At 47.1% G+C, this 12,726-nt stretch overlaps 1 long non-coding RNA gene across 4 annotated transcripts in view; it reads left to right on the top strand.

Moving 5' to 3' along the window:
* Positions 1–12,726, top strand: part of LOC110355237 (uncharacterized) — a 46,983-nt gene that overhangs the window by 22,102 nt on the left and 12,155 nt on the right. The window contains exons 3-4 of one of the 4 annotated variants that reach the window (XR_010470694.1): positions 1,330–1,593; positions 3,438–12,105. This is a non-coding gene — a long non-coding RNA (uncharacterized LOC110355237). Of the gene's footprint in view, positions 1–1,329; positions 12,106–12,726 lie in introns of those variants that run through there. The other 3 variants (XR_010470693.1, XR_010470697.1, XR_010470690.1) reach the window with 3 other exon arrangements.

Genomic DNA, 12,726 nt, shown 5'->3' with positions numbered 1-12,726 from the left:
TCCCCAGGAGGAGCAGGGGGAACGAAGGCCCCAGGGGCTCAGGAGTGCAGTTTGGTTGGGAGGCCCTGCCAAGATCACCCAGAGCCAGGGCTCAGTGGGGTACATGAGCCCTTCCAGACCACTGCTTGAGCAGCTTCTATTTTGGCATCTCTTAACTTGTGAGTTGTCACTACTCTTCCAGGGCATTTGGGGAGTGCCACACTGGGGCTTCTGCAGCTTTAGCTGTTTTATTTCAGTGGATAAGGTGGCTTTCATATAGACCTAATTATATCCTGGTAGTAGAAAAACGGAAACAGAAAAAGGAAACTATCTGTATTTAACAAAGCCCATCTGTTGCTACCAGGGATTAAGTCCTGACACAAAGAACTTGACTTACCCAAGACCGGTTGGGACAAAGCAAACAGCGTGCTGCACAGCTCAGGGGATTCTCTCCCTGCCAGGGATAGCAAAAGTTAGGAAGGATAAGAAGCCTCCCTTGGATAGTCACTGTAGTATTCAGGGTTGGGAAAGATCACCATGAAGGAATAATGCCTTCCTAAGGAATATTTTATGACGGAAGAATTTAGATTGTAAAGTATTTGTTACTATGAGTGACATGGATAGTTTACTAAATCTTTTCAGTTCTGTGAAATAAAAAGCAAACATGCGTCCCTACACCCAAGTAAACACACAGGTTCTTATGCAACTCCACCCCCGGGGCTGCTTTCTGCCAACTTCCGCAATGACTTAATTTAAACAAAATCCCGGGACAGACGCACTCCAGAAAGCTTCAGCATAACCCCAGCCTGAGCTTCCTTTTGAAGTGGCAGGTCCCTGGGTTTTCCTTCCAAAGCATGTGTGCTTCTTAGCGCTCCATGGTGCCAAAGCAAAGCAAATGAAACCCATCTTATTTTGAGATTTGTGTAGGTCATGATAATAGCTGTAGTGCCTGGAACTGCTGTTGATGTTTCTTTCTTTGTAAGAATAAAGGGAAAGTACTGGGGATTAGCACTGTCACCACACTCCCTCCTCTCCCCACTGCAAGCCTTACACAGAGAGCACAGGCAAACACAATCTTTGCCTTGCACAAAAGTAATATTCAATGCAATATTTCATAAGTAGATGGATAACTGAGAAATTTTATTACAGCATTATTAAACATAGTAATAATGCTTTCATAAATTTTCCTTCTATGAGCAGCATATGTAACACTATGAGAGTTCAAACCTGGATCACAAATCTCACAGATTGGCACATGTAACTTCCAGATCATCAAAAGAGAAAGGTGAGTGCACAAGTTTCTCCAGTTCTGATAACTGCCACCCTATGCTTTGCTTTCCTTTCTATCAGCTCTCCAGGGCCTTCCAAGCCTTCTTCACTGTGGCTTCTCTAGTAGCTATCGTGACACTTCCTGCTCAACAAGTGCAAAAGTCCATGGGAGTTCTAAAGTATTTGTCAGCAAGATTTGGAGTCCTGCCCCCAGGAATGGTGGGGAGACTGCTCTTGGTTCTGGACCATGCCAGCGTAAGCTCGCCGGCAAACGGCGCTAGATGGAAGCCATGGGAGAAATGCTTCCTTCTGCTAGAACACTTGGTGGTTCTCATAAAACAACAGGTAACGTAATTTTGCTCCTTTACTTCAACTTTTGATTTTTTTAAAGAGAGGAAAATTATGATCATTTACTAGATAAAAAGACATAAAGAGAAGTTTAATATGTGCTGTCTTTGAATGCAAATATCAGGTGCTGTAGAGTCTCAGACATATAGATTTTTTAATGAAAAGACTCCCTTTGTCCTTGTCACAAAGGAAAAATAAATTATGTATGCATTTTTAAAATATCTCATCACTTCACGCTTGGACTCTGACATTAAAATGCAACATGAAATTATGTTTCAAATATTAAGCTAAAAATATTAACCTAAAAAGACATAAAGGTGGAGCTGACCCAAGAAGTAGGGGTGTGAGTTTGGCCTATTCTTAGGCTACTGAAGTTGTGACTGCTAAGGAAACCAAGCACAATTAAGCTTGGGCTGACAGCAAGAGAGCGTCATGACCGTGTCCAGAATCTGGCTGGGGGACCATCCCATCTCACCCCATCCCATTAATGCTGGGAGAGAAGCAGCAGAGCAGCCTGGCCTGCAGGAAGTCCAATGGGACATGAAGGTGGATTTTTTTGTGAACCATTAGTAGCACAGCAGTGTTTCTGTTTGGAAGGGGGGATGAAATTCTTAGTGCTTTTCTGTTGGAGCCAGCAGAAAAAAGTAATCACTGAGTGCTTTGGGTAATATTCAGGCCTTCTGTCAACACTACCCAAATTAGCAGAATACTTACCATAGAGGCAAACCTTGGGAAATCACGTCAAGCATTTAGCAAACAGTGATCTCATAGTTGTTCTTATTTGAGCAGTGCAGGATGAAAGCCTCCTACGAAGCCTGAGCAGACAGCTGACATGTCCCAGCCTGTTTCCTTCAATGGCTAAATGGAGTCATGGCAGACATTTAAATAAAATCTCCCTCTGTGTGTGCAATTATCTCTAGAACTGCAGTGGGGGATGCTTGTCTCTAAGGGCAGCCTTCACAGGTGGGAGTGGTATTTGCGGTCCTGTGAAGCACTTTGGGTTTGGGAAGTAGTTGAATTTGGTCTTGGAATATCTCATTGCGCTCACTTGAAGGAGAACACTTGCCAGGCCGTCTGACTTCTGAGGACAAGTGGTTTTGCACAGATTAGCCCATGCAGGAGATGGCAAGCGCTTTGAGGAGGAAGAACCAAGTATGTCTCTTTACAGAGCCTTGTTCTCCAAGCCCTTCTAAGCCTCATTCTCTGTTACAAAGCCCTGACGTCTATGCCAAGGCAGGGGTTGCAAAGGACAGTTATATGCTCAGTTACTGGGAAATAAACCAGGAGCATCTGATGTCACCAGACACCCACAAAACATGCAATACAGGATTATCAGGTTCGATTTCCACTCCAAAGCCAATAGTAATGCAATGCTGACGAACATCTCCATAGTCCACTCCTCCCCTTTCTCAGATGCTGCTCTATAAATCTAGCCTTAGGACCTAGGAACTAGAAAACACTTCAATTCCATTTATCCCTAATATCTTGTGAAAACTCTTGTGGTCTTTATTAATGCTGTGAAAGGCTGAATGAAGTGGGGAGTCAAAAGGAAATTCACCGTTCTACTCCTGATAAATGTCCTGCTAAGAACTGAAATAAACTAAGGAGGTCACTTCCACAATATTTATTTTTTTTCCCCAAATTCACAGACTGGATTTTTGTTTTTCCCTTTTTTTTTTTTTTTTTAAGGAATGTTTTTATTACAGTGCGAGACATTTCCCATTAGATTTTGCTTCATGTTTTAGTGATTCAAACATCCTTAGTGAAATGTCAGATCTTTTCAGACAGGTTTTATAAATAATCTGTAACTAAATATTTTCAAGACTTTTTTCTTTCCCCAGGAACATAGCCAGAATGGTGAGATAACCTGGAAGAAAGGAGTGCCGTGCAGTAACTTAAAACTTTATGATAGTGTAAAAACAAAAAAAGCCTCAAACAATTAATGTTATACCTGATACTTATTTACAAGTGCACAGAAGCGATTTGAAAGCTGTAAAATCCCTCGCCAGCCTTGTTTAAGCTCACCTTGTGAAAGACACAGATACCAGTCACTCTTATTAGTGGCTGTGCAGCAACCAAGTATTTCAGAGCTTGTTAAATAAGTTGAGTCAGGTCCACAGATGGTGTAAATCAAACTTCTGTAGTTGCTCCAACATATCTGTGGTCACAGAGGGCTCTCCGGAGTCGTTGCACAACTGGTGCCGCCCCAGGGAGCTCTTACATCAGGTGCAAGCTCCATGAGCTGCAGACACGCCAGTCTCCTTCGCCGGTACGGCAGCTCCCCGCCCCGTGTCCCCAGCAGAGGTGCAGGAACAAGGGGCAAAGCTGCCGTGAGCTCTGCCAACCAGCCAGGCTGGCATTTCAGCCCTGCCTGGGGCTGGTCCCTGGCCTCATCTTGCTCTCCTGAAGTCCCTGCTGGAGCTCTTTGGTCCAACCTCATTCTTTCCCATGCCCTTACTGCTGTACTGCTACATTCATGATCATAAAAATTGCATCTTTGCATAGATTTAGCCAACAGTGGAAAAATGATCATTTTTAGGGGAACATAAGGGTAGAGACCAATGACCGGAATGTGTTTCTTCCCACTGGGAAGGGGAGGAGGATCTGGCTGCTGGCAGCAGGTTGCGTTAGCACAATGCTTCGGGATGACTAAATCGCTCAAGGTAAAAGGGTGGTGAAATTTGATTTGAGTTGCTGTCAACTGTGAAAATGCACTTATCGCAGGCTTCTCCCACAGTCATGGAAAGAGCCTGCATCCGAGCTACCAGCAGCACCCAGTACGGCTGCTGCTCTGTCCAGCTCCCAACCCCCATGAGATGGGAGTGACAAGGCTGTGACACTCCAGCCACCCTCTCTCCCACTGAGGTGGAGCCAGAGGCAACTGGATGCAGCCTGTAGCTGGGTCCTTATCTCCCATAGGGCAATGCAAGTCATAAAAACCACCTAACGGGATGTTACAAAAAGCTCTTTCCTGCAACTTCTCTCTTTATGGATAGCTCTGCCTGTATCATCCTCACTCTTGAAGGGCTTCTACCCATCAGCAACTCCCAGCCAAGCTGATCTTTCCTAGAGGCGCCACAGGGAGTGTTTGGTGTTGAAGTGGGACTCACTCACCAGCACACTAATGGGAGGCCACTTCTTGCAGTCAAGAGAGAAGACTCAGGGGGTCCACCTCTGCAAATCTGTAAACCCCTAGTGGCTGCAACTTCAGCCTGCAGCAAGCTGAGCAGACTTGTTTTCAGTTTTCTTTTGAACAGCAGCATCACGGGTGACAGGTCTTGCTGTGCCAGTGCCATCTAGTCATAAATTCAAATCAGAGTCTGACTCTGCATCTTCCCGCATAGATTTTATCTCTCAGGTCGTTCTTTCCCAGCAGTTGAGGGATGAGCAGTTACATGTCTAAACCTGCGGTCACCATTCTGTGGCCAGTTATCAGACATGATACGTCAAGTAGCTGCATGTGATTGAAGAGGACTGTGTACACATGCCTCCTTTTCAGCTGCAGTTTTCTTCAGTCATACTGAACGTGTGAACTCATGAATGATGTTCATGTGAATAATCATCTAGAACAACTAGATGTTTTTTCCAGCTGGCTCACTCAGATCTGCCTCTGCCTTTGCTCCAGGAGCCTCATTTCCCCTTGTTCCCAGTGTGAGCTCTGTCACTTAGCTTTTGCCTGTATTTTAGGTGCATGCCTGAAGTGTCACTGCTTTCTCTAGTGCTTCTGTACAAGGCTGGTCAGAAACGTCACTGGCATCTAACTCAGATTTTTCAGTCCTGACATGACTTTCAAATATACTTTTTTCCTTGCTTTCACACACACCTACCTGGTCCTGATGGTCCAGAGCATGCTGATTTTCTGGGTGTAATTTGGTTTGAAATGCACTAACATAGTTCTGGCCTTTGCTCCGGGCACTGGAGGCTCCTTCACCCACCAGCCTCTTCCACATCCATGTGTGATTTTCAAATAATGCATTAGTTGTTAGCAATATCCTGGGAGGGCTGGTGCTTGTTTGCAAAGCTCCTCTTGGCAAGGGGACAGGGAGCTTGCAGTTGCTGCCAAATAACACAGGCCTCCCAACAATAAAAATACATTGCTTTTTTCACCTCTGGACTCTGATGAAGGTGAGGAGGATGATTTGGCTGCAGCACGTTACATGAACTAGACGCGCATCAGCCACCCAACTGCTGCGGGGTGTCCCCACCCCTCCTGCGAGCATGGCCTGATCGGCCACAAGACCACGGCATGTTTCGTGTCAAATCCATCACTGGTATTTGCATCCAGAGATGTACAAAGCCTGCCAGGATTTTAAGTCTTCAGGCATATTTTTGGCACCAGGAAGCAACGTGAGATTTCACGTCCCACTACTGCAACTGCTTCTAGTGAGCAAGCGTGAGACCTCTGCGGGTCCCCGTAATGTCACGGGTGGCAGGGCCATCTCCAGTGACAGCTGGTGGCCGGCAGCTGCTGCCTGCCCCTCTCTGGGTCATACAGGGTGCCTTGCCCTGCAGGCAGCCCTTGCTCGGAGCCATGGCGAGTGCTTTCCTAGGAAGCACCTCAGCAGCACATAGTGTGTCAAGGCTTCTCTGGAAATATTTCTGCATTGCTTCATGCCCCAAATAATTGCTTAAGCCCCCCTTCCTCCACCGCTCACACGCATTTTAACTCCCGCCCCATCCCCCTTGCCAATTTTCCTCAGGCCTCGCTGTGCAGGGCAGGATTTCGCGTGCTGCAGCATGGTGCTCGCTCCCTCCCACCCCCAGGAGACCTCTCTCCTGCCCCAGCTCCCCCACAGGCAGTGACAGTGGCATTTGGGCCACCATGTCACTGATGGAGCAGCCGACCCCGCAGCCAGGCAGAGAGGCACGCACCACCACAGCCCGCTCCCCCCCGCTCTCTCCTGCTCGCCTCCGGCAGCACTTGCTCTCCCTGTTTTTCCTCACCATCTTTTGCACCAAAGGGCTTAATTTTGGCACAAGACCTTGGGGACAGACAGGCATGGCTGGGGTGTGTGATATGGAGGAGGCACGGCATGGCTGCTGGCAAGCTGAAGAGAGCCAGGGCAAGGACTAAGCCACTGGCCACATAGTTTCAATATGATTTCATACTGTGTAGTCCGTGGTGCAGACCTGTCCTGGGCCAAGTAGCGCTTTTACTGACAGAGCCCAGACACGGGCAGGGGACAGCAGATTGATGAGGCCACCCTTTTCTGGCAACAGGAGGGAACCTCACCATATGGACAGGAGCTGTGCTGAACCACCTGCCCCCAACCCAGAAAGCAGACCCAGGCCTATTTTATTCACTAGTAGTTACAGAGGTGTCCCCAGCTTCCCACTTGATGCCTGTTTGTGTGTCCAGCATGGATATGGGTGCCCACGCAGGTCTGCCCCGCTCCCGGAGCCCAGGGCAGCACCAGCTGATGTTCAGCGCATCTGACACTCCCGTGTCACCCGCTGCTCTCTGCTGCTGCTAACTGTTGTCAAACTACAGCCATTTTAACCTGAAGTGTCCGCTGTGTGTCTGTCTCTAATATTATTTGAGACAAAGCCAGTACTGGTGGAAAGCGTTAGCAGATTCCAAGCGGAGGCTCAGGACGGGGGCTGGAGTGCTCACCCTGGGGAGAGCACATGGTTTTAGCATCACTCCTGTGAGATGTCCTCTGGTTGCTGCTGCAGCTTGGCATGAGACCTGGCCCTCCCTGTGCCCCTGGAAATCCACCAAAATCCAGTCTGCCCCTAGGCCGTTTAAAAGCAGTCCCCAGCTACACAGGACCTGATCTCCTTTGGGGTTTTGTGTTGTTAATGACTGATCTGGCTTCCAGGAATGAGTAAGTGCCAACTGGAGGCTCGCTCTTTGCAGCATTTTGAAAACAGCTATCCCATGTATACTCTCTGGTGAGTGATAAATTGCAAGTTCCTGTGACCATTTTTTCCACAATTTGGGACTTTTTGTGTCTTTTTTTCCCTTTGCTCCCTTATTTTTGTGAAACTGATGGGGAGTTAATTGTATTTTTTGAGTCAGCCAGTGGCTTCACAGCTTATCAGGGGTAACAGTCAGATAAACAACCAGACACAGGTGCCCACGCACACACAGTCGCACGTGACCACATAAGCCATTTCTCTGTGAAACCTGGATGCACAGCAATGACAGCCCGTGATTTTGGCCAGGGGTGGATGTTTGAGACACTGACCCTTGGCCAGGCTGGTGAGATGTCACCCTAGAGAAACGGAGCTGACTTTTCCTTTTGCCCTTAAAAAACCCCAACGACTTGGAAATTGTTCTTCAAAGGCTACTCAGGTGATGACACAAAGTGCAACATTACTCAAACGGGGGAAATTATTTGGGTCCATGGAGGAGGCACCCAGGCCACATGGTCCCTGCTCAGGCCACCCCTGGGCTCTGCCAGGGAGGCGCTTTTGGCCAGAGCTGAGGCTGCACCAACACTCGTTGTGTGTCTGTGCCTGGGACCGGTCCTGACACTGCCCACCCTACATGTGCCTTTTTGTGCCTCTGTTTCTAAAGCTGTAGCAATACTGGTTTGTTGTTTTTTTTACACAAGTGGTTACGAGAATAATTTCACTGCTCTCTGTGGGGCACGTCTGTGCTGGTGGCTGGAGCACCAGAGGACGGCGCAGAGAAATGCTAAGCTGGCAGTCCCTGTTGGATTTAGCAAAATGTGGAAACAAACCTCCATGGTCTTTGCTGGATGACAGCAGGGATGATGCAAATAAGACAGTAAGAGTCATACAACTGCAGTATTGCAAACAATGCTGAAGCAATGTGCTTGCAATGCTTCAATTAAAGTAGCTGTGCTCTATTAATGAATAAAAATAAAACTAGAAAATTCTGATCATACAACTATACAAAGATGAAGACAAAGGTAACATAGATGCGAAAACCTAGAATGTAATAAGAGTTTTAATATTTGTAAGATACTTAACAAGGTGATATTATTATGGCATTTCTATCTAAGCTCTCCCACCGGGATCAATTTGCATGAAGTGGCACAAAGTTAATCTCCAGTTTCTACTGGTTTATCTTCTATGCTCTGCTTAGTGCTTTTTCTATTGAGTTTTAATTCCTTTAAAACAAAGTGCTGCAGCTTCGCTTCTTGGTGTTGCTATAGTGGTTTGCAACTTCTCTTTGTGCTAACATTTCCAAAGTAGCTAACTGGCAGAAGAAATCTAGAGAGGAGGTAAGCAGGTTGAGATGAGAATGATGAAGCTCTGAAATCCCAGCCAACCGGTGTAAAGAATCGGGTGTGCACGTATAACCCTTTGCCATAAATATATATAATCCCTTACCTGTTTTCCCTTATCTTCTTTGTCTCTTAAACCATTGACCAAGTTGGGGCTAAGTTTGAATCTAGCTGCATCTAGGCCTCTCTCTGAGAAGGTGTTTAGAAAGCAATTTATTCCGAACCTTGTGACTCAACAGGAGGACCTTCCTCTACCCTTTTGCATCTCCTGTCCCCACAGAAATCACTCTAAAGCAACTCTCACCTGATTCTGCTTAACATATTTCCTTCATGCAGTAAGTAATAGAGTGAACCTTGCCACTGAACTCCGTTAAGTTGCACTTTTCTTGAAGTGAACTAAACATTGCTTTGCAGCAAGCAGGACTCTCAATCACTCACCTGTGACATACCAATGTTGTAATTAATTCCATCCATCTCATTAGGCAGTGGCATCTTATAAAACAGCAAGTGCAGTCACCTCATCCATGTGTCCCGCTAACAACACTGTCCTGCGGCACCGGCCACAGAGCAGGTGTGCTGGTGTCTGCCCAGGCACCCTGCGCTTTGCTCAGGCAGCCACCTGCTTTAAACATTCACTTATAAAACCTGACGTGAAAGCCCTTGCAAGGACAAATGAGAAAAGGACTATGAAGAGGAGGCATCAGCAGGTCCCACATCTGTGTTTGCATTTAAAAGGCCAGGGGGAGCCAGCGGTGTGCCCCTTAGAGAGGCATGCGGCAATGGCGTTGCCCAAAGTCACCTTTCTCCTTGGCAAGCACGTGCTCAGGCTGGGAGGGCAGCTACACAGCCACGTGCCAGCACTGAGCATATTGGCCACCACGGGGACAGGGCAGCTGGGACACGAGCCTGGTCAATCTGTGGGCATCAGAGCTGCAGGAACACAGGGGAGGAGCTGCAGCGGGGGCTGAGCCCCGGGCGCTGCTGGCTCGGGAGCCCCAGGGTGGCTGCAGGAGCTGGGTGGGATTTCACCCTCAGCAGGTGCACAGAGATCAGCGCTACGGAAGAGCTTACCTATTTTAAAAATATATAATGACCTAGAAGCTGATAAAACTCCAATGTAACTGAAAAGTGTTTTGAAATACCAGGCGGAAAAGGTGACAGCAGCAATATGTCTGAGCCTTAAAAACATCCAGCTGGTGAATCAGCACCAGTGAGGACCAGCACTGAGGTGTGGCTGTAAAGTCAGGAACACATACACTGAAAGCCATTGGACTGCCTGGGTCCTCCTTCTTGATCTTCTTGAAGACACAAGTAACACTGACTTTCCTCCAGTCTCCAGGAACATCTCCTAATTGCCACACACACATATTGAGCTACCTCTTGATTTTTGTGCAACTTCCATCATAGACTAGCAGAAAGCAAAGAGGAAACATCAAGAACATCCATTTTGTTTGGTGTTTGTCACATGCAGAATACCAAGAGAACACTTTCTAAGGCATAGCTGTGAGAAGCTGAAGCTGCAGTGGGTCTCTGCTGTCTTTCCATTACACTGGTCCAAATCCACAGCAAGTCCAGCATCTCTGAGTCGGCATTGAGGAGCAGGTTTCTGAAAGGTGGTCAGTTCCTGGCCATAAGCCAGCCTTCACTGTAGGGCCACAGGAGAAGCAGCCGGCACAGCACTGCGGCCAAGCACCTCTCCATAGCAGGGTGTATCGTGGGGCAAGAGCTATTTTAGGTGCCATCATCAGGTGTGGGTGCTCCCCACACAGAGCCTGTACTGCCCGGGGAAGGGTCCTGTCAATATTGGTAGCTTGACCGTGAGAATCCACAGGAGCACTTTGTTGGCCCCAGCTGTTATGTGGACCAGATCAGCATAAAATGTCATTCCTAAATCCTGCTCACAGACTTGATGTCTGTGCAACCATCTCAGATAAGCAGGTAATTTTCTTTACTGAAGCAAGTGTAAGCCTTAGACAGATAAAGTGATCACAGAAAAAGAATGTCTTATACCAGTTTCGTTTATTTATCCTCCAGCATGGAAAAGGGTTGTAGCAGAACATGCACAACTTTATACCAGTAATTACACCTGTGAGGTTTGCGTTACTTCATCTCTACCACAACATATGAACAAATGGGCACACTTTTCTGTGTAAATACAGAATTATTCTCTATACAGTGTGTAACTGAGAAAGCTGCTTCTTTGCATGGCTTTTTGCTTCACTGCAGTTAGGTTTCTTAGCTAAAGCCAAGAGTCACATGCCATCCTGCTGGGGGAAGCCAGACAGAGGAGATTAGGGTCAAGCCAAGAGGTGACAACTAAGTCTTTCAACTGCATTCATATGTGTCCAGTTTATTCATAACTGGAAATCTCCTAGATTTGGCAAAATAACAAAAGACTTAACAGGATATGTGTAGTTTCAGCCTGGCCTGTCTCTGTTGGAAGGACTTGTTGAAATAATGTCTAGAGGCCTGATTTAGGGGCATTCTGGGGAGGTAGATGTTAAATCCTCGCTACTTTCTAGGTAAAAACGGAGTTATTAAAGGCCTGGATCAGGACAGGAACCTTTATAGAGAAATACAAATGCCGATCCCAGTTTTGAAGTTCACACCCAAAGGGGATGTGGAAACAAATTTCTGAAAGAAGCAAGGCAGCTCTTTATAGACACCTTCCACCTTCAGGACTGCTGAATCCTTCTCCCACTTCCTAATCCGCAAGGAAACTGGCAAAGTAAAGAAAGGAGATTTGCTCAGACACCGAGCAGAGCCCCGGGGGTGCAGCACCTCCAGCATCGCTCTCCGCTGGGGCTACGACAACAGCAGGAGCTGAGGACTCGGAGCAGGACAGACCCTCCGTGTCTCTCTCCCATCTTCTAAGCTGCTCCTCTGATGAGCCCCTTTCTCTCCCCATCCTGCTGCCCAGCCCCATCCCAAAAGAGTGGAGTCTGCACCCAAAATCCCTACAAGCAAGCCCAGCAAATGGTGCTGCATTTCTCTCTGAGTTGCTGATGGTGCCCGGGCGTCGCAGAAGGAGCCCGTTCTGCTAGCTCTGCAGCCAGCTGGGGCTTCACAGAGCAAAACCACAACCTGAAACTGCAAACTGCAACTCTCAGATCATGGAGCCTTCAACTTCAGAAGCAGTACAAGATAGACGTGTTAATTTGTGGTTAAGGCCTGTTTATCTGGAACAGTACTGGAGGATGGCTTGGCCTTTCCTGTAGCACAGCAGCTGGAATTGCCAAAAGAAGGAGGCATTAAAAGTTAATAAAAAGGTTTGAAACACGCTCATTAAAATACTTGGAAAACTTCAGAATTTGGCTTCATACCATGGAGCGAGTATGTGAGAACTTGACTGGGCTTGCCTGCTTCCTTAGCAGACTGTCTTAATACTTAAAAAAAAAAATCACCTGGCACCTGATGCCCTGTTAAAAAGTCCCTATGGTGTCAGATACTGTTGTAATTTGCCCTGGAAATGCATCTGAAGCAAAGGAATATGTGAACACAAGTCCAGAGCTCAAACGGGGGAAATACTGGTTGTTATACAGATTGGTGGATATGGGCAGTATTTTATTTATTTTAACCCTCAGCCCAACGTTTTAGGGGCCGATAACTCTGCCACCCCACTCTGGTTCATCTGGCCTCTGGATGGACAGATGTTGCAGCTACTGCTCCCAGAGCAGGCTCTTTGGATACCACAGTATTGAGTGGCCTGGCCATATCTGGAGCCATTTCAAGGAAAATCTAGCCCTGTATTTGACCTCATTCATTTATTTACTCATCACACTAATTAGGTCAGGCGGAGGAAAGGCCAACAAGACAGGTAGGATGGACTATTTGCATAGCTGCAAGCGGTTTCTATCTGATGGAGTGGAGTGGATTGAACCATAGGTGGGTTGTGGGTCAAGAGGTTGTTTGAGTTTCACATTCATGGGTG

The sequence above is a fragment of the Columba livia genome, chromosome 2 (assembly GCF_036013475.1).
Source record: "Columba livia isolate bColLiv1 breed racing homer chromosome 2, bColLiv1.pat.W.v2, whole genome shotgun sequence".
In the NCBI taxonomy this organism is placed as follows: Eukaryota; Metazoa; Chordata; class Aves; order Columbiformes; family Columbidae; genus Columba; species Columba livia.
This window is presented reverse-complemented; position numbering and strand designations above follow the sequence as displayed.